At 40.1% G+C, this 26,471-nt stretch overlaps 1 long non-coding RNA gene across 2 annotated transcripts; it reads right to left on the reverse strand.

The window, feature by feature from the left end:
- Positions 1 to 5,810: 5,810 nt before the first annotated feature.
- Positions 5,811 to 25,393, reverse strand: LOC307180410. Of its 2 annotated transcripts, none has more exons than XR_013825732.1 (7): positions 13,708 to 25,393; positions 12,166 to 12,253; positions 9,667 to 9,804; positions 8,438 to 8,579; positions 7,843 to 8,165; positions 7,321 to 7,452; positions 5,811 to 6,200 (listed from the first exon to the last, which is right to left on the reverse strand). It is a non-coding gene; the product is annotated as an uncharacterized lncRNA (long non-coding RNA). The 2 variants fall into 2 exon arrangements; XR_013825733.1 differs by having other exon boundaries at positions 8,438 to 8,647.
- Positions 25,394 to 26,471: the final 1,078 nt, after the last annotated feature.

Here is a 26,471-nt window from a genome sequence, read left to right on the forward strand (position 1 = left end):
TGGGGACAAAGGACTTTGTCCTCATCTCAACAGTGACCAGTTACTGGAATTGCATTAAACTAAAAACAGCAATCCCCAAGTTAGATTCGGAGGTAGTAATGCTTTTAAGACCAACCCTTTTTAGAATCAGGTTTGACCTTTTCTTTCACTCTTCCTCCTATCCCACCCTCTGTGAGTGATTTAAAAAATAGAAAAGGCCAAAACCCATTTGGGCCTAGATATAGAAGATTTTTTTTTTTTGTAATTTTTCCCTCCAATTTTTGCCAATTCTTCCAATTTTTATCATTCTTAAAACTTAAGCATGGTAAATTGTTAAGCTATTTTCATTCACTGCATTATTTAATTATAATAAGTCTTTTCTTAAGCAGGTTTTGCTGGTAAAAAGGAAACGATTTCCAAGTTGTAAGTTGAGAAGCTGTTGCAAAACAGAAATCATGTCTCCATCTCCAAACTTGCTAAGTACTACCAGAGGATTGTTTTTTAAAGAGATCTATTTAGGCAGTGTATATTTGTTAGAATGTAAAAGGTAAAGAATTGAAAATAGACGAAACCTGTGTTGTTTCAAAACCAATTGTGGCTTAAGTATGAGTGGTTCCCCAAGGCTGGTACCAATGAGACTGAGGTTTGTACCAATGAGACTGAGGTTTGTACCAATGAGACTGAGGTTTGGGAATCAGTTGTTTTTCATCCCTCTTTCTGCCCACCAACAGTCACAGCCATTTTTCATGAGGGATGGGTTAGGAAAACTGAAGTGTTTATTATAAGGAAGGTTCCTGCAACTTAAGGAGCAAGCTCAGTAGAAACCCTTGCTTATTGTAGTGGCCAGAGTGGTAGAAGAAATATGGAGTAGGAATTAAACCACACATTATTATTGAGGAAATAAGCCATACCCCTAACCAGAAAACAGACCAAAAGGCAAGTTTTAAAAGTTCTCTGGGAAGGTATTCATTTTTTCATGTCTCTGGGGCCAACTGAGAACCTAGCTAAGGAGCTTATACACAATAGGCACTCAAACATACTTGTAGAGTGAATGAATAAATGAAAAAAATGAATGAACAGTAACCTCTCCTCTTATATTCCAATTTCCAAGCCAAGCAAGTGTCTTTCAGTCAAGATCTGAAATAGAATAGACACTTCTATTCAATGAAGAGTTTCACTCAATTTCTTGTTTTTTTAATTGCATCTCCAAGTGCATTTTGTACCAGATCAATTTCATTTAGCATCACCTTCTTCAATGTTTGTATGAATGAATAACTAAAAAGCTCTCTTATTCCTACTCTACAAAACATGCCAAAGAGAAGGTGATATAATTAATCATTCCATCTCAGTGTCTTACTATCACAGCTGCTCAATGAAGTTTTTTCAACTAATGAAAGAACTGCAGTCTCTTATTAAATTTGCTCTTGTGTTTCCTCCATAAGCTAGTTAGATTAAAGTGTATTTTGGTCTAGGTCTTTTAAATCTCTTCATTCTCCTCAGCAGAACAGTATTTCATTCAAGTGAATAATTTACAAAATATGGAAAATTTAGGAAGAATCTTTTTTGTTAAGTGGCTTCCTGACTCTATGCCAGGCCAATGAGCAAATACTTTTAAAACTAGTTGTTTCATCTTAATTCTCATCTTAATTTAACTATAATAAAAGCAGAATGTTAAAGAATTAAAGGACAAACCCTAAGGCCTTTTATCAGTCTTCTGGCTTCAAGCTAGGTCAATGAGCAAGTGACATTGGGACTTTCTAGAGCCAGGAAAAATGTCTTCATTTTATATTGAAAGAACCATATCTTTTTTTTTTCCTATTTTTTCAATCTCCAAGACAAGTCAATAGGTTTTCTGGACCAGACTTAATCTACTAATTCATCCAGAGAACAGGAACTCAAGTATTTACTCAAAAATCAAAGGTGTTTCTGGATCTTCAGCTATGATCTGTGATCTATCTAATGCCCTTTAGACTAGGCCCATTTCAATTCTGTTATGTTCAGGACATAGAATGATGTATTCCACATAAAAGATGCTCTGTTAATCAAATTAATCTAAAAGCCAACCTGAGCCATTTCTTACTCCTTTAATGTCTCTAAGCCAGGCCAGGGTGGATCTAATTCACCTCCATCTTCAGCATTTAAAAGACCAATGGAGAACCATAACACCTTGCTTTAAAAAAAAAATTCCCATTTCTTTGGTCAGGTCAGGGAGCAAGTAGCCTTCTGGTATAGATTTTATCTTTCCACCTAGCTCAGCATTCAGCATACTGCCTTGCACAATTCCATTTTGCCCATGTTTTTAAATTTCATCAAATAGGCTTGGCAGTGGTTAAGTAACTTTCAGTCTGGATTCCCACACCTGTTACCTCATTTCCTCCTGTGACCATCTGATAAGGATAACATCATTTTTATATCCTAGTGCATGTGCAGTTCTGAGCCTCATAGAAAGGAATCAGTAATCATTCATTAAGCCAACAGTTAATTCCTTATATCTGTATAGAACAGTAGGCTTTGTAAAATTTACACACAGATCTCTGTTGCAGGTTCAATAATAATGACAATGAATTTTTGCATCCCCAGTTGCTATCTCTGGGAATAAGAGAAAGTAATCAGTGTCCATTCAGCAGATATGGCTTATATATTTATATATGCTAGTTTAAGACTTACAAATTGATTTTATACATTACCTTCTGCTGCCCAGAACACAATAAAGATGGACTATCTTCACATCCCTGATGCTTATCAAGGAGACTGGCACATAATAGATAATTATTATCCAGTCTTGCATTCATAGATACCTAATCCTTTACATATAAAAATGTTCAATAGTTAACAATCCTTCCTCAAATTTTTTGACTTTTTTTCATGGTATAGTAACTGTGATATAATTTTGTAAACCTAGTACTAGGCACACCAAATGAAAAAATCAATAGTTACATTTATATGGTGCTTTAGAGTCCACAAAATGCTAACATTGCCTTATTCTCAGCTTTAGGCACAATAAAATGATAAATTTGTATATCTCTTTATGCCTATAACAGTGAGTTCACATAGTAGGCAACTGATATTAATAATCCATTCATTTAACAAGCATTTAAACCCTCAGTTTGTACAACTATTTATACTACCTTTCTCATATGGGTCAAGCACACAATGAGAATTTTGTAGAGACCATGCCTGTCTCACATAAGTTTGTTCACATAGAAAACATCTAATGTCTTATATTTATACAGCACGTTATAGTTAGAAAGCTCAATCTCATTCATTACATTTTCCTGCTACCAGGGAAAATATACTGGTAATAATTTAATTTGATATCACCAGTAAAGTCTTTATTGATTAAAATAAGCAAGATCTAATTCTTACATCCAAATAGTATAGGACATAAACCTCCCTCTTATTACTTGGGAGCATTATCTTGGATTTCATAGTACCTGAAACAATAGCTGGTACATATCAGGCACTTAATACTTATTCATTCATTATAAACATATAGCCCATTGGTATTTATACAGTGCTTTAGTACAAAGCACTTTAATATGTATTGCCTATCTAAAATTTTTAATTGTTCTATAATGAGAACATTTTTTTCCCTTTGACATCTGTAGTGCCTAGCATGGTATCTGGCACATTATAAGTGATCACAATAGCTTAAATCCCTTGTATTTCCAGTGTATTTTATGGTTTAAAAGCAGTTTTTATGTTTTCTCTTCTGCGACTTGGAATACTGTATTTTTACTCAAAATCACCATAGCCACAGAAACACAATGGCCAGAAATACATGAATTATTCATTTATCAAACACTTAATTCCTAATATCTGTACAGTATTACATACTTTTGACAAAGCACTTTATTCATGCTTCTTTTATTCCTTGTATCTACAGTGCCTAGAATGTATATACTATGTAATCAATGTTCATTCATCAACTCTGAAACTTGTAAGTCTTTAAAGTGCTTTATAGTTTACAACTCACATTCACTTATTTTTCTTCAGATCACCTAGATATAATCATAGTCATTGCATCTTTAGTGTCTAACACAGGGACAGGCACACAGAAGGAAATTAATATTGTTCAGCACACAGTCCCTGGCAATTACATCAGGGGTGATAAACTGTGGCCCACAGGCCAAATTCACTTGCTTTTTTTAAAAAAAGCAACAGAGACCAAATGGCCCGTAAAACCTACAATATTTACCATCCGACCCTTTCAGAAAGGGTGTGATGACCTCGACTTACATAATGCTTCACAACTGACAGTGCATTTTCAAATGTTAGCTGTGCATGGATGCCAATATACCATTAATGAGAATGCCTTGCTTTTTTTCTGTTTTACAGTGTTTTCATATATATTCTCAATCATTAAAATTATCTTTCCTCATGGTAAGAGGAAAAATATCAAGGAAGGGATTAATCCTCCTAAATATTCCCAACTTCTCTCATCTTTATGCCTAGAGGTAGGTATTAAACCCAGGGGCAGGATTGGTACAGTTTACCACATTATTAGGCCACTACTATGAGCAGGGAGTTCAGGCTGCCTCCTTGGGGCCTCACTCTTTCCCAGGCCCAATCCTCCTTTTTCATAACTATCAGTAGGAACCCCAAACCTCAGGAATCCTGCTCACCCAAGCTCAAAGAAGTAATATGTTGCTGGCTGGTGCTTCTCAGCAAGCTGGCACATCTGTGTATTTCTTGTCTAGTTCTTCTCATTGGCCTGGAGCATCTCTTCACATTTTCTCTAGATAGCCTGGCACTTATTTTCCACTCAGTAACCTGATGCTTTACTTCTCTCATCAGCCTAGAGCTTCTGAGGAAAGAAGGGACTGAAATATAAGGTCACCTATGTGTCCCTCTCAAGTGGAGAGGAGGTGAAGAGAAATGGAACTTTGCAAAACACCAAAACCTTAATAAATGGCTTAAAAGTGCGATAAAAACTGGCTTAAGACTGGCCCAGGCATAATATTACTGATCTAAAGGTGTGTTTCTTTAAAGTAGCAGCAACATCAAAAATGACATCTCAAAAGAAGTGGGTTTAAATGGAGATATGAGAACAGGGAAGGGAGAACTGAAAATGTCCAAAAGTAGGGAGGAGAACAATAGAAAAGAGTTGCGGTTTAGGGTTCTCATCTTGGAATTTCCTTTGGTCTTGGGGCTTCTATCCTTCCTGGATTCTGGGTCATGGGCCTCCAGCTTCCCGCCTAATTTAGTCTGGAGATATCTGTCTCTCTTGGGCCTTCTGTCTATATAGACAGGCTTGAGTTCTGGGTCTTTATGTGTGCTTGGGCCCTTCCATTTTTGGGTCATAGGTCTTCAAGCGAAGGCTTTTCATCCCATCCTGGGTCTTTGGCCTTCTGTCTCACCGAGACTTGAGTCTTCCGTCCAACTCCAGTCTAGACCTTTGGGCCTTTTATTGGTCTTGGATCATCTCACAGGCGGCCTGGCATAAGGAACAGCTCTTCAATGCTTATATTTTGATAGCTGACACTCTGCACCTATTAGGAAGGGGTTAGGAGACCCCTTTGTTACAAACACACACACACACAAAAGCATGCACACACACATGCACAAAAAGTATGCAAGGAGAGAGGACTGCATGAAATCAACGTGGGGGAGACATAGACTCAAGAAGAGACTGAAATACTCAAAGGTAAGTAGAAAGGCAAAAGCAGAGAAGAAATAAGAGAACACAGAGATGAATGCTGACATGGAAAATCACAAAGAACAAAGAGACACTGGGGCACACAAAGCAGGAAGAAAAGAGAAAATGGCCCAAGAGAGGCAGAAAGAATATGTAGAAAAGAGCAATGCAAGATAAAGAGTAGAAACAGCAGAAGGGTGGCCAGTATCAGAAAAGGTGAAATGTCAAACCATCAAGGGGAGGGGGTGACAAACAGTTCACAAAGAGAAAAAGAAGAGAGGTAGGCATAGCAAGAAGTGAGCAAAAGGCACACAGCATGTGACTCAAGAGACGCAAAGAGACAAACAGTGAAAGAAGAGCCAGATCTAGGAGAGCAAGGAGAATCAGTAACAAAATGGAAACACTAGAGAGAGACATCTAAGACAAGACACAGACCACTCTTGGGTACAAGAAAGAAAATGAGACAAAGATATACAGAGAAGAAACTAGTAAGAGAATCATGGAAATGGGTAAGACACACTTTAGTTAGAGGAGAAAGACCAAAGACATTCAAGGAAGAAATAGATAAGCAAACAAAGACACACTTATGAGTTTAAAAGATAAGCAAAGGCAGACATTCAGTGGAAGAGGATAAGAAATAGAAGAGACAAAATACAGTGACGAGCATGGTAGGCACAAGAAGCATCACAAAGAGAAGACAACAAAAGAAAACAAAAAAGTGCATTAATAATTGCAATAATCTATTATAAGTGCCAATACTATTTATATTACCACTAACAATAATAATTATAATAACAGTATAAGAACAACAACAATCACCAACAACACAGATACTCTTCTACTTAAACTTTTAACTTAGGAATTTCTTACATAGGACCAAACCACACCAACTCTGTGCCACTAGATGGTATTAGTGGTCACTTGTATTGTGTCAAATGAACTTGTGAAACTTCTTAGGTTACCTTTTACCTTTAACCTACTATGTGCTAGGCACTGTACTAAGCTCTTTATATACATGATTTCATTTAACCTTCACAGACAAGTCTAATCAGAATCTAAATTGCCAAAGGCTGTTCACCTAATGAGTGGCAGAGGATTTAAACACAGTATGTGCCTCTTAACATTCTGTTACAACTGTTTCCTAGGATTTCCAGGACAGCCAAATGAGGTGCCACAGGTGAGTGAATATTATAATAAAGTGCCCTTAGAGAGCACCTAGTTAACCCTCTCATTTTATAACTTCACCTTTCCCCATCCCTTATAAAACTGACTTGATTTTCACACCCTTCACAATTATAATGGCAGCTTCAGGGACTGGGTTTTCCTTAACACTAAACCTTAACTGCAGATTCTCTCACAAAAAGAGGTGAGAAAGGCCCACCCTTTCAGCAAAAAACAAAAACTTTTTTGGTTTAAATTTCTATATGTTTAGGCCTCTAAGGGTGGCAAAGGATTTATGCAGTGAAGATAAAGAACAGACAAGGTAAAACTAAATTACCCTGTGACACAACTGGTAGACAGACTATATCATCTTTGAGTTGCTTCAGGGAAACCAATTAGTAAGTAGATTACTGGTCATCCTCCCATCTCACATTCAGCTCCCCTTGCACATTAGATCACCATACCCCATCCCATACAAACCTCCAACAAACAGCTATTAGCTCTAAAGTGATCCTCACAGGATTACGCCACCACCAACTTACTTCATTCTGCTATTCTAAAATTCTAGAGTGCCAGGCATGTTGATCTTCCTTCGGTGTGTTCAAATGTCTTGCTCTTTGCACTGCTTCTGGGAAAGATAATGATTGGACAGATATGAAGGGAACAATCAGGAGCTACAAAAAACGAGAAGGAAACCATGTAAACGCCATAAAGAAGTATTAACTGAGTACTGTGCTAGAGTTATGGGAAGATTCAAATTAATGTGCTATAGAAAGTATCTCTATGGAGCTTAGAGAAGTATAAAGTTGAAGCTTTTATGTCTTTAGAGATAAAACTAACACAACTGCCTCATTCAACAGAATAGGAAACTATGGCATAAATAGGAAAATGTCTTGCCTAATAACACTTGGTGAGCCACTGGAAACAACACCATCAATCACAGCCTTATTCCTTTAGTTGGATAGTAATCTGTATAAAGCCTGTACAATCAGGACTTACTACACTGAACAGTTACCTCTATCTCCCAACCTACATCCCCCTAACCACCCTCTCTCATCACTGACCTAGAATACGCAGGGTGCTAGTTCTTTAGATCCAGCCTGACGATAGATAACTTTGTGCCACTTCTAGTCACATTCCCACTCATAGCTGTGAAGTTTCTGTCAATTAGCAGGCACAGCATAAAAAGACACAGCTCTGTTTTATCTTCTCAAACAGCTTGTTTTTTCTTTTGTCCAACAGCTATCCCAAGGCATCCTGAAGTACGTAAATGATTGGCAAAGTTCTCCAACAGGGCCTCAAGGGAGACTTTGGAGACCAGAGGGTCCAGAATGATGATCTGCCCATGATCAATGTCACAGATGTGGCAGTTGTTGTCCATGTTCTCCTAAAAGAAAAAAAATTTAGCTGAAAGGCTCTACCACATGCTACAGTCCCACCCTAAACACCCTAACTCATACAGCCTGCTATTCTCTTCACATCATCATTTTCACCCATGTCACGCCCAGTTGCTTCCCAGGTTAATTAGAAGCAGTTTTTACCAAAGCAGACATAGTTGACAATGATGAAAATAATCTAAATGGAAAGCTAAGTGCAATGAATACTGAAAAACAAGAAATTAAAGACTATTTATTATGCTTTTAGGGACAGCTTACCCACCTCTGGATGTGTGGTGGTTGTCTTGAGATTTCATCCTCCTAACTGGGCCCAGGAAAGAATCTTGGTAGAACCTCCTGGCCTAGGGTTGTTGCTCAGTGATAGTGAGTTTTTCCCTTGGAGGATCCTCATGCCCCATCTCCACCTAGGGATCGTCAAAGGGAATGGGTCATTAACACTGTAAAGCAACAAGCCTATTCTTCTGAGGAAGATCTGGAGAAGAGATAAAAGAAAAATAAATTACTTAAATGCAGTACACTGGGAAAGTCTGTCCCAATGAGTAACTAGGGGTTAAATTAAACTATGTCTACCATTTTCTTCAGATGGATTGAGGACTGGAGATTTAGAACTATGTAGAACTCTATTTTCTAGCTACCAGTCTAACAACATGCAAATTCTTCTACTCATTCAAGCTCCATTCCTTGTACCTCCCCTCATCTCCAAGACAATTTAGAGCTGAATAATTACCAAATTCCTGTATTGTGTTTTAGTCGCCAGTCTCCACTGATGAACAGTCCTCTAGAGAGTGTGGATTTTTAATGTCCTGGTATTCTCATAAAATACAATGGAGGTCAAGAAATTAAGGGGCTGAAAATAATAAAAGGAGAAGCTAAAGCTTTCTCAACCAAGAGAGCCATCAAGACACTTTAGAAAAGCTCCAATGTGGTCTGACTGTATGAGTTCTGTAAGAATTCTTCTTCACATTGCCTCAGGCTTCTTTTATAAAGTACTATCTATCTTAAGAACTGAGCAATCTATCTCAACCAAAGTGCCTCTCTCTCACCTAGTTTTGTAGCATTCCCCTCTTTTAATTTGTGTATTAAGTAGTAAGATGCTGGAGCATTGCCAAGGTAAACAGAACTGTTTTCTACTCAGTCTACATGGTACATTTCTTGAACAGCTTATAAAAATGAGGCACCACCAAAGTGCCAAGATATTCAGAAAAATCAAGAATGGCTACAGGTGTACAAAACCCCAGTTATTACAACAACTAAGCAAATCTATGCAAAAGGAAAAACAAGGTACAGAAGGCTAGGGGTCCAATAAGTAGCTTACACAGGCCCTTGGGTCTCTGTTATTCTACCCTTATGCCCAAAAAGAAAAAAAATAAAAAACTGTGTAGAAATTGATGAAAACTGGTCCATGTTCTGTTTTAAAAAGGAGAAGTGCAGGAAGTTAAAGCCCTTAAACCCATAGACAGAATTCACACAATAATAAGCTCCTTACACTACCTTTTTCTCCAGGGAGCCGGCAAGCCATCCTCTTAGATTGGTTGGAGCTTATCCAGATTCTTAAAAGGAAAGACTTGTTGAATGTAGAGCTTCTTAAAGCTGCTTGCAGTTCCTCAGGTCTCACATGCTCAGAATGTCCTTGAGAAGAAAGACAGGGCTCAGTAAGATACAAAACTGCTGAGGAAACCTCAACAACAATCAAACAAAACAAAACAAAACAAAAGCCATTAAGAAGCATTAATCTGAAGCATTAGATATAGGTGTCTCCTGTCTCTCCTCTCTAGCCTGTTGTCTCCTTAAGGTCCTGTAATGGCAAGCACTGGCAGTATCACAGAAGGACTAGGCAAGTATAGAAAAAGAACTAAATGAAAATATGGGTCAAACCAATAGCCACCTTAAGGGCTGACTAAATTTGTGGCCTAAAGATGCTGAAAATACTTCAAGATACAAGGTAGCAGAGCAATTTCTACTACTGCCTGGAAGTACAATTGCCTTGACCATTTTTAATAATTGGCTACCTGCCCTTACTATAGGATAGGAGCTCACTGAAACAGATCTAAGTCAGGTTTGCAATCTTGAAAGCACTTTTTATGTTATGGTATGGTGTGGAAAGCACAAGGTATGGCTTCCAGATCCCTGATCAAGAATTACCATATTATAAGGACATTTGTGTCAATATCAAACAAATCCTAGTCTGTGAAAGATCACTTATTCAACTCTATTCTCTAGATAAGATGTCCAATAAAGCTAAACTGGTATTCTATGATGTTCCCAATATGAGAACAAGCTTCAAAGTCTTTTGGTAACATCCTTCCCCATCCTTACTTAACCTAAGATTAGATACTTCATTGCTAAGTAAAACCTTCTAGTTAAACATGGCAGTTCATACATATTTATACATATCTACTCAGGCTCCTTCTTGAAACTCCATTAATGATAGTTGAGTGGACAATCCATATGCAATCAAATTTACCCAGAGAACGTTAAAATTAATGAATCCAAGCTCAAATTGATTTATACACTGCTTAGTTAAGGTACCTAAAAGGAAACAACTGCTCAGTCTCTCCAGGTCTTCTGAGCCACTCTGAAACATATTTACTGAGTATGGCTACTTTAGCATCAAAGCCCTCTAGTTTTGTTAAATTTAGCATGTCAGCTAAGTTTCATACAAATACTTGAGATCCAACTTGAGTTAGATTTTGAAAGACACCAGTGTTAAGTGCTAATTGTCTGTAGCCAAAAATATGTTAGCGGGAAAATAGTTTTCTTCCAAATGAGTCCTTAAGACTTGAGGCAGAAGAAGGCATTAACTCTGTTTAACCATACACAACTATACTCTTTGCCATCAGAGCTTATAAGGTTTGGTGGAACAGTTAGTTAAGTTCAGATATCAGTTTCCTTCTCTTTAAGCTGCTAAAAAATTTCCCCAGGACGCTTTCACATATAATATTTTAGCAGCCACTACAGATCAACTTTTAATTCTTTACTTCAAGTCACAAACTCCCATCCAGGTGTACATTTGATGATCAGGGCCCAGCTACCCTGAAAAGAAATTATATCATAGCAGCCCTGGGTCTTAAGATCTTCTATAATTTAGGGAGGTGGTTAGAGAAATGTATAAATAAGCTACAGAAAGATAGTAGAAAAGCTCAAGGTGGTTATAGGAAAAGACACACAAAACCAGGGTCAGAAAACTCTCTCCAATCCTATATATTAAGGTTCTATAAGGAGGAAAATCAGAAATCACAATAACCATTTAGAGAAATGCCAAAAAAATTTTAGTGCTTCCTTTCTTGATCCTTTGAAAATGATAAAATGTAATTTTCAGGGGTTGAGGTATTTAATTCAAGTCCCTGTCTTAATTCATCAGCAGTCCTTGACACTGAAGTTGAGATGGATGGTGATTTGATCCAAAGTCAGAGCCAGGACCAAAAGCTGTGTTCTTATTCCCGGTTCAGAACTTTTTCATAATTTTGCCAGCATCTCACTCCTTCTACCCCCAAACCCATGAAAAAGAATAGTGATTCACTCCATCCAAGAAAACTAGTGCTTCATTAAAATGCATTTGTAAAAAGCAAGGAATACTGGAGTAGTGCCTGTAAGCCCTCAGTTTACACAGCTCCTGACCCAACTGATCAAGGTGCTCCCTAGGCACACCTTGCATTTTCCCCTTGCTATCACTTTGCTTAGTAAGAGTGTTTTTCCCCTACTCTTCTTCCTCTATGCCCCACAGAATTTCCCAAACTTTTTATGGTACTCATCAAATTGCCCAACACCATAATAATTTGTCCATTTCTGCATCCTCCATGAGATAGCAAATTCCTGGACAGGAACTATGTCTTTGGTATTACTATTTATTCCAGTGCCTGGTCCAATAAATATTTGTTGCATAAGGATTATCGCAAGTTTGAAGATGCCCACATTCCCAGAGCATCCCTTTCTACAACTGCTAGAGATTTTATTTCAAGCAATGAACTGAAATACAACTCCAAGATTAACCTTTGGATGCTGTCTAGGGCAGGCTTCAATCCACCTAAAATCGATCCATCCTTCCTCTTGAGTGGGGGTACCAGCTCAGAATTCATCCCTTTAAAACAAATTCCAATAAATATAGTTGTATATTAATATTGAATGATAATTTGATTAGCAGCAATAACAGATTTCATAAGCATAGACCAGTGTTTCTCAAATTGGGGTGATAAGATCCCTGGGGGTTTATGGATATATTCTCATGGATCCCCAAGTTCTACATAAATTATTTTAAAAATTATATATCTTTGACAAAGATATCTTGAAATTGGAAAACATGTTTATATTGCAAATAACTTTAAGTCAGTGTTCCTCAAAACACATATTCTTTAGGATCTCAAAAAAAATTTGTTTCTTTAAAAGGTGTTGCATCCTGACAAGTTACTTCAGTTTGAGAAACAATGGCATAGACCACGTTTCCAAGAAGGCTCAGGACCATCCGTATATTACCTCCAATCGGTCAGACAAATAATGTCTTTAGGCATTGGTAGGGGGGAAAACAAGCTGTTAGGAAATACGGATATGAATTAAAATGGGCAGTAAGAAAAGCCCAACTCATTAGTATGATTCTTCTTGCTCCTGCTGGGATACATGTATATGCACAGAAAAGTGCTTCAAATTTGATGTTAATATTTTTCAGCTGGATCTTTGTGTTTGTTTAACATCAAAGAGGCTAAGTTTTTTCGCTTACCAAAGTATCTGTTGAAAAAGGTGAGGGGAAAGGACATATCAACTTCATCATAAAGTAGGTGAGGTCATGGTTTTCTTATAAAACATACTTCTCCATTGCCCTCTTGCCAAACAGGTTCCACAAATATCTCAAACTAAAAAGACACTGCTACTCTCATCTGTTCTTGGGCAGAGATCTAACAAATCGGATTTATACCCCCAATCCCTAGAGCTTGAAAAGCATAAGCTTCAAACAATTAACAATCAACAATTTGTCAGCCTTGGCATATAGCCAAACACACTGGCTAGGCCTTATCTCTAATCACTTTCCATGGCTCCAAAAGAGGTAAAAACCAAATGACATTAAAATAAACCAATTGTACTACCCAGATGGCTGCAATATTAATCACGTCCTAGACCAAAGACAAAAAGTTAACCCACTTCCTTTAAGTTTATCCTATTAACTTCAAACCCTAGTGTGCTCCCTTTTTAAATCTCTATAACTTATAATTCACACAAGACAGCACTTGATTATCATATCCTAGAGTTATTTCAAGTGTGCTTATATTAGCGCCTTTAACAAGACAACCATCTTGGGGATGAGATTATATAGGACTATATCATTTCTACCCCTCACTTCAGTGTAACCGAGCATAGGGCCAGATACACAATACTAACTCTGTTATTTTGTTTGTTAACTCATATGGTGATATATAAATTGCAGATGAGGTAGAAACATGGAAGGAGACTTATAGGACCCTCTGACTTTTCTATGGGTAGCATCTAAAAGAAAGAAAACAGAACAGGGAAAAGATTACTTAATAACTGCAAAGTAGTACTTACAGTATTCTAAAGAGCCAGAGACTTCTTACAGCTGTCCAAGGAGCTAGTAGTGCAAACAGCACCCTGAGCTGGGCGAATCTTTTGACATCCTTCTCAGAGAAGAGTATCCTTTCTCAGTGATTACAAAGAACTGCTGTAGTGATAACTAGTTATTTGCTCCAGCAGTTCCATATTAAATACTTCTCTGCCACCAAACACCCTGTACACTAGAGCTGGAACACTATTCATTTTTACCAGGCAGCTACCTCACTGTTGAAATTTATATCCGAAAGAATGATTAGACCTTGGCTTATTTTTCTTTTCATATGAAATGGGGAAACTGGTTCCATCATTTCTAAGTCCTCACTTCAGTGTGGTGCTTTAGGCTACTTTAAATTAGCAGAATTAAACAGGGGGCATTTTATGTAATAGATTAATCAAATAAATTGATCTATGGTTTTCAAAAGCACCTCAGCATATGTTCTCTCATTTTTATCCTTTTACAGCAATCTTCTTGAAATAAGTAGGGGCTGGTTGGAGCTCCAGATGAAAAAATTTAAGGATTAGGAGGTTTAGGTAGTTTTTCTAAAAGTGAAAATTGTTAAAGCCCAAACAAGGAATGGTTTGAAAATGGTGGTAGAGCCCAAAGATACTGGTCTTAAGAGTTCCACTCTAGAACTCCTTTGATCATACTAAAATATCAAAGTCACAGTGGTCTATCCACAGACCCACCACCCTTAGTAAAATGAGAGACACTGGTCATCAGGTACATGGTATAAATAGGTTTTTAGACTTCAAAATTTCAATGACCAGGTTATCAATTCTAACTTGCAATCTTCCTTACAACATAAAAACTTAACAGCAACTTTTTGGTTGTATCTTGGCAGTTGACACTATACAATGGCAATATACAAGAAGAGAGGAGAGAGTCTTAGCCAGGCAATCTGCTTTGAAAGGAAGAATGCACAGATAGTGCTAAACTTCCTTCCTGGGGAGACAATTTTCAATTGATACTTATGTATAATGAAAACCCAAAATAAAGGATAGCAATCCAGTTCCCTTGGGTCTGACTTGCCTTGGGCATTTTGCCTAGTAAAGCAGTAAGAGGGGGGTAGGAATGGTTCCTGTCCCCAGAATGTGAAAAGAATTGGAACTGGGATCATTGACAAATGCAGGAAAAGGAGTGAAGGCCCAGCCACCTAGTTCAGGCTTGCTTTTGGTAGTCAATACTGCACAAACACAACATCAAAGTGGTAGGGAGATCTTGGGCTGATGGGCTAAAAAATGGGACAATTAATACTGTGTTAATAACACCGAAGGGGTTGTGGGAGGTCAGCACTACTCAGAAGTAATGCAAAGAAGGAAGTGGAAGGGTCCATGTCTAACGGGCCGGACCAAAGAAAGTGCAACCAAGGTATTACAGAAATTCAAAATGGGCAAAACAATGACATCTGAGATTGTTAACGTTTTAAGTCCAAGAGAAAAGCATTTTGCTCAGTCAACATTTCCCATCAACTATGCAAAAGGGGCAGGGCAGGAGCAGGAGGGGCAAGAGAGCACAATCTTATCTGGATACATGGACACCTGAAATTGTGAGCATTAATATTCCATAAGAAGGGTCCAAGGGCAGGCAAGTGGTCTGGAGAGGGAAGATAATGGCAAGACTATGACTACTTGGAATTTGATACACTGGAGCCAATGCAAAAGGAGTGGGAGTATGGGTCGTTGTTTGATGGACAAGTTCACAGCATACTGCAGTGTTTATACTTTATTATGCCATGGGAAGCTGGAGCTGGGAATGCTTGCCTAACAAAGCCAGGGAGGAAAAACCCATTGCTAAATGCCATTGTGCTCATCAGCAGTCCCAGTAGAAGTTTTGTGTCATTAGCAGCCCCTGCAGTAATGCAAAGGGGGTGCAAAGGGATGCTATCCGACTCTAAAAAGAAGAGAGAATAGATAATTGCAAATATTCACATTATCAGTCCAAAAAAGGGGCCTTAGTCAGTACCTCTGATGTATACAGTGAGGGTACAGGGGTCCTATCTAATGATCGTACTTTTGATATGTTATTGGTGCATATTAATTGTCCAAGAGCTGAGGTCATGATAGTTAGCTGAGGGGATATGACATTAGTCTACTGATAAAGACAACAATTTCAATTATGTATATTAACAGTCCACTAGAAGGGACCTTGGGGGAAAACAGTATCCCCTGCAGTATTACAAAGGAGATAAAATAGTCCTAGAAGTAACAGGGTTGTGAAAAACTGCAATTCTGCACATTAACTGTCCAAATAGAAAGGTCTTGGTGGTGGGCACAACCTACTGGAAGGCATAGGAAATGTGGGGGAGGAGGGGATCCTTGTCTACTGCCCAAGAACCAAATGCAATTATGCACATTAACAGGCCAAGGAATGGGGATATATGGGTCAGCAACCCTGATATACTGCAAATGGAGGGCAACAGGATAAGATGAACTAAGTTGCAGTTATGTACATTAATGTCGAACGGACATGGTGTGGTCAATTAAAATCGTATACCTTGTACAAATATAAGGATCTTAAAGTAGCAGGCACTCCCTGCTAAAAGACAAAGGGAGTGGGGAGATAGGTGCCCCCATCAACTGTACAGGAACATGCACAAATGCAATTATGCACAATAACAAGCCATAAAAAGAGGCCTTAGTGATCATTACCCCTGCTGTACTACAAAAGGGGTCTGAGAGGATAGGATCTTATCCATATGGGATGAGCCATGTGCAGTTATGCACATTAATGTCCAAGGTGACTGGTTGTGGTCAGTTACAATTGTGCACCTTGACTGTCCAAATTTAACAGTCCTGTGGAGGGGGCACTTCCTGCTGGAAGGACAGGGAATGGAGAGGTGTCCTTGTCTAGTGCACAGGAACCCAGACAAATACAATAACAGGACAAGAAATGGGACTTAGGGGTCAAAATCTTTGTGGTACTTCTAAGGGGTTTGAAGGGGAAGGATCCTAATGTAATTGTCATTACACGTATTTGAGAAAGGGGCCTTAAGTGGACAGTACCCCATGCAGTAAAGCAAAGGGAGTGTGAAAAGAGTCAGGGACACAAGTTAACTCAAAGGACCATGGACAATTTTAATTACACATAGTCACAGTCCCAAAACAAGGGCTTTAAGGTAGTAAGTAACCTGTGCTTCAATAAGTGGAGTCCTGATCTAAAAAGCACAGTTGTGGACAACTGAGAATGTATACAAGACAACTAAGATTGTGCACATTAACTGCAGTAGTGTGTAAGATCTTGAGTAGTAGGCACCTCCTGTTGGAATATAAATAGAATGGGGAGGGTCCTTACCTGGTGTACAGGTACAGGAGCAAATGTAAGTATACACATTAACAGTCCAAGAAAACTTATCTTAGCTAGTCAGAAGCCCCCGCAGTAACGTAAATGGGGCAAGGAAATGGGATCCTAATCTAACATAAGGGAGCATGGGTTACTGAAATTATGCACGTTTAAACTCTAGAGGAAAAGCAGCCACAGTTGATCAGGACCCCTGATGCAAAGGAGGTGAAATGTGATGGGATCCTAGTGTAATTTTGCACATTAACTGTCCAAAAGAGAAACTAGTCAGTAGTCCCTCCTATAATACTAAGAACTCAAGATATTAGCTTGTCACGAGGGCACATGCACAATGAGTCCCAAGAGAAGGACTCTGAGTCACTAACATCCCCTGATATAATACAGAAAGGGAGGGATATTAAAGACAGGGGCCTTGAACACTGGAATTTTGCATGTAAATACTCCCAGAAAAAGTAACGGAGGTAATTAATACATCTTCTTATAAAACAAAGAGAGTACAAGGGACTTAAGTGAAAGATATATTTGTGGTCAATTACCACGGTTCACTTTATTCTAGTACAAAGGTCTTGAGTAAAGGGCATCCACCACTGAATACAAGGGAAGTTAGTGAGGTCTTTATATACTGCAGAGGAAGAAGGACAAATGCAATTGTGCATTAACAGTGAAAAGAAGGGGCCTTGGTGTTCAGGACCCTATGCTGTAATGCTGACAGGGTGTGAGAGGATGGGATGCACCACAACAGTCCCAAGTACCCTCTGTGGTAAGGGTACTGGAGTAGAAAGGGACTGGAAACTAGACTGACAGAAAGGACCATAGTTGCAGTTAAGCATCTTAAGAGTCCCAAAAACGCTCCCATGTAATGCAAAGGGAGTAGGAGGTAACGGGATTCTAGACCAACAGAAGGGAACACAGGTGCAATTACCATCATGACAGTCCCAAATGCCCTCCCAGGTAATGTAAAGGGGGTCATGGGATCCAAAACTAACAAAAGGGACCATATCTGCATTTAAACACATTCACAGATCCAAGTACCTTGTGTGGTAATGCAAACAAAGCTGGAGGGGATGGACCTCAGACTGAGAAGGGACCACAGCTGCAATTAAACACTTTAATAGTCCCAAGTGCCCTCTGCTGTAATGCAAAGGGAGTAAGAGGGCATGGGAAGTGAGACTAACAGAAGGGACCACAGATGCAATTAAGCACTTCAACAGTCCCAAATACACTCCTAGGTAATGTTAAGGGAGTTAAGAGGGCATGGAATCCTAGATTAACAAAACAGATTACAGCTGCATTTAAGCACCTTTCTGTCCCAATACCAACAAGTAATACAAATAAGTAGAAAGGGATGAGATCCTAGAAATACAAAGGGACCACAGCCAAAAACGAGCACAGTGACAGTCCGAAATATGTTCCCAAGTTACGTGAGGGAATTGGAGTGCTTGAGAAAGTACACTTAACAGATGGGACTACAGCTGCCACTAACCACTTTAAAGGTCTCAAATACCTCTGCAGTCATGCAAAAGGAGATAGGTGGGAATGGGATCCTAGGCTAACATAAGGGATTGTACCTGCATTTAATAAGCACATTAACAGTCCCTTGTAGCCTCTGTGGAAACGCAAATCAAGTAGGAGGGGATGGGATCCCAGACTAACAGAAGGGACAGGAGTCCAATTAAAATAGTCCCAAGTGCCCTCTGCAGAAATGCAAAGGGAGTTAGGTGGGAATGGGATCCTAGGTTTAAAAAAAAAAAGGACTGTACCTGCATTCAAGCACAGTAACAGTCCATTGTACACTGTGGTAATGCAAATCAAGGAGGGAAAGGGAATCTAGACCAACAGAAGGGACAGCAGCTTCAATGAAGCCCATTAAGAGTCCCAAGTACCCTTTGCAGTGATGTAAAGGGAGTTAGGTGGGAATATAGTTCAAGGTTAACATAAGAAACTGTACCTGCATTTAAGCACATTGAAAGTCCCTTGTAACCTCTGGGATGATGCAAAGGGAGTTACGTGGGAATGGGATCCCACCTTACAAAGGGACTGTAACTGCATTTAAGCACATTAACAGTCCTTTGTACCCTCTTTTATAATGCAAATTTAGTAGGAGGGCATGGGAATCTAGACGGACAGATGAGACTGTATAGGCAGGTAAACGCATTAACAGTCCCAAGTACGCTCTGCAGTCATGCAAAGGGAATTAGGTGGGAATGGGATCATAGGTAACATAAGGGACTGTAGTGCCATTTAAGCACATTAAAAATCCCTTGTACACTCTGTGGTAATGTAAATCAAGTAGGAGGGAATGGGATTCTAGACTAAGAGGGAAACCGTAGCTGTATTAAAGCTTGTTAACAGTCCCAATTACCATCTGCAGTCATGAAAAGGGAGTTAGGTGGGATTTCGGGGTTAACTCAAGGCACTGTACCTGCATTTAAACACATTAGCAGTCCCTGGTAGCCTCTTTGGTAATGCAAATGGAGGCAGGTGGAAATGGGATCCTTGAACTCTACCTGCATTTAAGCACCATAACAGTCCCTTGTACCCTCCGTGGTAATGTAAATCCTGTAGGAGGGGATGGGATCCTAGACTAAGGGACTGTGGCTTCAGTAAAGCCCATTAATAGTCCCAAATACCCTCTGCAGTCATGCAAAGGGAGTTAGGTGGGAACAAGATCCTAGGTTAACATAAGGGACTGTAGCTGCATTTAAGCACTTCAACAGTACTTTGTAGCCTCTGTGGCGGTGCAAAAGGAGTTAGGTGGAAATGGGATCCTGGTTATCAAAAGGGACTGTAGATCCATTTAAGTATATTAACCATCCCTTGTACCCTCTCTGGTAATGCAAATCAAGAAGGAAGGGAACAGATCCTAGACTAACAGAAAGGACTGTAGCTGCAATCAATCGCATTTAAAGTCCCAAGTATTCTCTGCAGTCATACAAAGTGAGTTAGTTGGGGGTGGTATCCAAGATTACCATAAGGGACTATAATTGCATTTAAGCATGTTAACAGTCCCTTGTACAGTCAGTGGTAATGCAAAGGGGGTTAGTTGGGAATGGGATCCTAGGTGAAACAATAAAGGGGACTATACCTGCATTTAAGCACATTAACAGTCCCTTGTATCCTCTGTGGTAATGTAAATCTGTAGGAGGGGATGGGAATCTAGACTAAGAGAAGGGACTGTAGCTGTGATTAAGCCCGTTAACAGTCCCAAGTACCCTCTGCAGTCATAAAAAGGGAGTTAGGTAGGAATGGGTTCCTAGGTTAAAAAAAAAAAGGGACTGTAGCTGCATTTAAGCACATTAACAGTCCATTATACCCCCTTTGGTAATGCAAATCGAGGACAGCCTGGGAACCTAGACTAATAGAAGGGAGGGCAGTGCAATTAAGCCCATTAACAAGTCCCATGTAGGCTCTGCATTAATGAAAAGGGAGTTAGGTGGGAATGGGATCCTAGGTTAACATAAGGGACTGTAGTTGCATTTAAGCACATTAATAGTTATACAGTTTGTGGTAATGCAAACCGTGTAAGAGAGGATGGGAATGTACACTAACAGAAGGGAACGCAGCTACAGTAAGCTCGGTAACAGTCCCAAGTACCCTCTGCAGTCAGGAAAGGGAGTTAGGTGGAAATGGAATCTTAGGTTACAAAAGGGACTGTAGCTCCATTTAAGCACATAAACAATCCATTGTACTCCCTTTGGTAATGCAGATTGAGTAGGAGGGCATGGGAATCTGGACTAACAGAAGGGGCTATAGCTCTAATTGAGTCCATTAACAGTCCCAAGTACCCTCTGCAGTTGTGAAAAGAGAGGTTAGGTGGGGATGGGATCCTAGGTTAACATAAGGAGCTGTAGCTGTTTTTAAGCCCATTAACAGTCCCTTGTAGAGCCTGTGGTAACGCAAATCATGTAGGAGTGGATGGGAATCTAGGGTAACAGAAGGGACTGTAGCTGCAATAAAGCCCAATAACAATCCCAAGTACCCTCTGCAGTCATGAAAAGAGAGTGAGGTGGGAATGGAATCCTAGGTTAAAAGGCGGGGGGGGAGATTGCACTTGCATTTAAAAGCACATTAACAGTCCCTTGTGTCCTCTCTGGTAATCTAAAGGGAATTAGGAGGTAATTAGCTCTAATGGGATCCTAGGCTAAGATAAGGGACAGCAGTACAATTAAGCCCATTAGCAAGTTCTATGTAGGCTCTGCAGTAATGAAGAGGGAGATAGTTGGGGATGGGATCCTAGGTTAATATAAGTGACTGTAGCTGCTTTTAAGCACAGTAACAGTCCCTTGTACCCTCTGTGGTAATGCAAAGGGAGTTAGGTGAAAATAGGATCCTACCTAAAAAAAGCGATTGTTTCTACATTTAAGCATATTAACAGTCCCTTGTATCCTCTTTGGTAACCTAAAAGGAATTAGGTAGAGATGGGATCCTAGACTAACGGAAGGGACAGTAGTGCAACTAAGGCCATTAACAAGTCCTATGTAGGCTCTGCAGTAATGGAAGGGAGATAATTAGGGATGGGATCCTAGGTTAAGACAGGGGACTATAGCTGCATTTAAGCCCATTAAAAGTCCCAAGTACCTTCTGCAGTCATTAAAAGGGAGTTAAGTGGGAATAGGGTCCTAGATAAACATAAGGGACTGTAGCTGCTTTTAAGCACAGTAACAGTCCCTTGTACCCTCTGTGGTAGTGCAAGGGAGTTAGGTGGGAATGGGATCACAGGTAAACATAAGAGACTGTAGATGCATTTAACCACAGTAACAGTCTCTCGTGTACTCTGGGGTAATGCAAACTGAGTACAGGGATGGGATTCTAGACGAACAGAAGGGACAGCAGTGTAATAAAGCCCATTAACAAGTCCATGTAGGCTCTGCAGTAATGCAAAGGGAGTTAGGTGGCAATGGGATCCTAGAGTAACATAAAGGACTGTAGCTCTATTTAAGCACATTAGCAGTCCCTGTACTCTCTGTGTTAATGCAAATGGAGTAGGATGGAACGGATTCTAGATAACAGAAGGGACTGTGCCTGCAACAAAGCCCGTTAACAGTCCCAAGTACTCTCTGCAATCACGAAAAGGGAGTTAGGTGGAGAGGGGATCCTAGGTAATTGCATTTAAGCACATTAACATTCCCTTGTATCCCCTTTGGTAATGCAAATGGAGTAGGAGGGCATGGGAATCTAGACTAACAGAAGGGATTATGGCTCTAATTGAGCCCATTAACTCCCCCAAGTACCCTCTGCAGTCATTCAAAGAGCTTTAAATGGGAATGGGATCATAGGTAAACATGAGAGAGTGTAGATGCATTTAAGGATATTAGTCTCTACACTCTAGGGTAATGCAAATCAAGTAAGAGGAATGGGCTCCTAGACTAATAGGAGGGACAGCAGTGCAATTAAGCCCATTAACAAGTCCCATATAGGCTCTGCATTAATGAAAAGGAAGTTAGGTGGGGATGGGATCCTAGGTTAACATAAGAGACTATAGCTCCATTTAAGCACATTAACAGTCCCAGTTACCCTATGTGGTAATGCAAATCCAGTAAGAAGGAAACTGATTCTAGATTTACAGAAGGGACTGTAGCTGCAGTAAAGCCCATTAACAGTCCCAAGTACCCTCTGCAGTCATTAAAAGGGAGTCAGGCGGGAATAGGGTCCTAGATAAACATAAGGGACTGTAGCTGCTTTTAAGCACAGTAACAGTCCCTTGTACCCTCTGTGGTAGTGCAAGGGAGTTAGGTGGGAATGGGGTCATAGGTAAACATGAGACTGTAGATGCATTTAGCACAGTAACAGTCTCTTGTACACTCTGGGATAATGCAAATTGAGTAGGTGGGATGGACTCCTAGATTAACAGAAGGGACAGCAGTGCCATTAAGCCCATTAACAAGTCCATGTAGGCTCTGCAGTAATGAAAAGGGAGTTAGGTGGCAATGGGATCCTAGATTAACATAAAGGACTGTAGCTCTATTTAAGCACATTAGCAGTCCTTTGTGCCTTCTGTGTTAATGTAAATCGTGTAGGAGTGAATGGGAATCTAGCCTAACAGAAGGGACTGTAGCTGCAATAAAACCCATTAACAGTCCCAAGTACCCTCTGCAGTCATGAAAAGAGAGTGAGGTGGGAATGGAATCCTAGGTTAAAAAACGGGGGGAGGGGGATTGTACATGCATTTAAAAGCACATTAACAGTCCCTTGTGTCCTCTTTGGTAATCTAAAGGGAATTAGGAGGCGATGGGATCGTAGGCTAAGATAAGGGACAGTAGTACAATTAAGCCCATTAGCAAGTTCTATGTAGGCTCTGCAGTAATGAAGAGGGAGATAGTTGGGGATGGGATCCTAGGTTAACATAAGGGACTACAGCTGCATTTAAGGACATTAACAGTCCCTTGTACCCTCTGTGGTAATGCAAATCCAACAAGAAGGAAACTGATTCTAGATTAACAGAAGGGACTGTATCTGCAATAAAGCCCATTAACAGTCCGTTGTCCCCCTTTTGGTAATACAAATAGAGTAGGAGGGCATGGGACTCTGCTAACAGAAGGGACTGTAGCTCTAATTGAGCCTATTAACAGTCCCAAGTACCCTCTGCAGTCATGCAAAGAGATTTAGACAGGAATGGGATCATAGGTAAACGTAAGAGACTATAGATGCATTTAAGCACAGTAACAGCCTCTCATACATTCTGGGGTAACACAAATTGAGTAGGAGGGATGGGATTCTAGACTAACAGAAGAGACAGCAGTACAATTAAGCCCATTAACAAGTCCATGTAGGCTCTGCATTAATGCAAAAGGAGTTGGGGGGGATGGGGTCCTAGGTTAACATAAGGGACTGTAGCTCCACTTAAGCACATTAACAGTCCCTTGTGCCCTTTGTGGTAATGCAAATCGAGTAGGAAGGGAATGGATTCTAGAGTGACAAAAGGAACTGTAGCTGCAATAAAGGTCATTAACAGTTCCAAGTACCCTCCTCACTCAAAGGGAGTTAGGTGGGGATGGGTTCCTAGGTTAACATAAGGGACTGTAGCTGTCTAAGTCCATTATCAGTCCCTTGTACTGCCTGTAGTAATGCAAATCATCTAGGAGGGGAATGGGTGCTAGACTAACAGAGGGGTCTGTAGCTGCAATCAAGCCCATTAACTGCCGGAAGTATCCTCTGCTGTAATGCAAAGGCAGTTAGTTGGGGATGGGATTCTAGTTTAAAGAAAGGAGTCATTGGGACTGCAATTTTGCACATGAACAGTGTCAGGAAATGGCCTTAGATAATTAGCACCTTTCAGAAGTAAAGATGGTGCAGGGTTCCTGATACAAAAGGCTCAGGTGTAATCAATTAGGTTTGTGCACATAAAATGTCCTAGTGCAGAGTTCTTAAGCAGTAAGGGTCCTCTGCCAGAATACAAAGTGGGTGGGTGTGACTAATTCACAGGACATTGACAAATGCAACTATGAACATTATCAATTCAAGAGAAGGTTCCTTGAGAGTCTGACCCATATAGCATGCAAATGGGATACAGTGGCCCATTAAAATGGACAGGACTCTGGACAACTGCAACTGTGCAAATTAACTGTCCAAAAGCTGAGTTCTTGAATAATCTGCATGACCTAGCAGTATTCCACCGAGTGTGGGATTTCATTTTTTATTGCATGGGACCATAGATATATGTAATTATGCACATCAATTGTTTAATAAGAGAAGGGACTTTGGGTAATCAGAACTCCTCAGAAGAAATGGCACAGAGGTAAGGGATATCCTAGACTAATGGATGGGACCATGGGAAATGAGGATTTTACATATTAATGCAAAGTGATAGGTAGTCTGAACTGCCTAGGAGCAATGAAGGGCATGGGCGGGTCTTACCTGTTAAGCAGGACCATGACTAACAGTTATTGTACCCATTAATATACCAAAGTAAAGGACTTTGAGGATGAGCACTTCTGCTGTAGTGCAAAAAAGTTGCAGAGGACTTGTGTAATGAACAATTGGGATTCTTCTCATTAATAATTCAAGGAAGATGGTCTCAGGTAGTCAGCAGTGCCTAATAGCAATGCGAATGGGATGGAGGGTCATTGATTAATGGGGAAGACGATGTACAGTTTGGTACTTTAATTGTCCAAGAACAGCAGGACTCCCGAAAAGCAGAGCAAAATTGGTAGGATGCCTTTGTTTAATGGACAAGGCTATGACAATTGGGACTGAGCACATTAACTGTGGAACAAAAAATCTGGGTTTTCTGTGCCCCCTGCTGAATGCAAAAGGGTTTTTGACTGGGATCTAATCCAATGGGCAGGATTATGAACAATTAGAATTTCACTCAGTGCGAAGAGTTTAGGTGGTCAGCACAGTATATATGCACTGTCCAGAAAACTGGGATTGTGACTACTGCATCAATGACAGAGGAATGGTTTCTCCTTCCTTAAGGACAGGGGATTGAGAAGATTGAGTAACTAGACTTATGAAAGCTCTCAATTAATTAACATTTCCTAACATTAATGCAAAGGGTGTGTGGATTCTTTGTTCTAACATGGGACAATGGACAAAAGGGATTCTGTACATTAATTGAAAATGGTGACTCAGGTAGTCAGCATTCAATATCTGCAATGCTAGAGGCAGACAGGGTATCCCAGTCTACTGGGTGAGCAACGTGGACAACTTATTTTTAGCACTGAATCAATGCAAATTTCACGGGCTTTAGGGAGAAACAGGACTGAGGCTGGGCTGGGGCTGGGGCTGGGGCTGGGGTTGGGGCAGGGGCTGGGGCAGGGCCAGGGGCTGGGGCTGGGGCTGGGGCTGGGGCTGGGGCCGGGGCTGGGGCCGGGGCCGGGGCTGGGGCCGGGACTGGGGCCAGAGCTGGGGCCGGGGCTGGGGCTAGGGCCAGGGCTGGGGCCATTAAGGGGGTTGCTGGGAAAAGGGCTGGGGTGGAGCTAGAGGCTGTGGAGTCAAGGAACCACAGAAAACTGAAATTATGAGCAATAATACTCCAATATAATAAGTTCGAATAGAAGAAGCAAGTCCACAGCAATTCAAGTTTCCTGCAGATAGGTGGGTCATTAGTCAATTAGTGCAGCATTAAGGGTGAGAACAAAGCAAGGCCTGGACCGGAGTGGACCTTCAAATATTCCTTTTTACATTCAGTCATAAAGTTAAATTTTTAATTAACTACTTCTGTGCTATAAGACTCTTCAAAAATCCAAAGGGAAGTAGTTTATTAAGTCAGCCCCAAAGTAAAAAATAGTAAAAACTTTAAAATGGCTTATTATTTTACTTTGAACATCTAAAGACAAAAAAAGTTTAAGCAATTTGTAGAAAAAGAAACTGAAAACTTTAAGGAATTTTAAAGGAACCCAAACATGAAAACCAATTAAATGTAACTGAAATGAAGTCTACAAATAAAGCCCCTAAATACATTTCCATAGTAGTCCCTTAAGGCTTAAATCGAACACTAGCA

Source organism: Stenella coeruleoalba (genome assembly GCF_951394435.1).
Source record: "Stenella coeruleoalba genome assembly, chromosome: X".
Taxonomy (NCBI): Eukaryota; Metazoa; Chordata; class Mammalia; order Artiodactyla; family Delphinidae; genus Stenella; species Stenella coeruleoalba.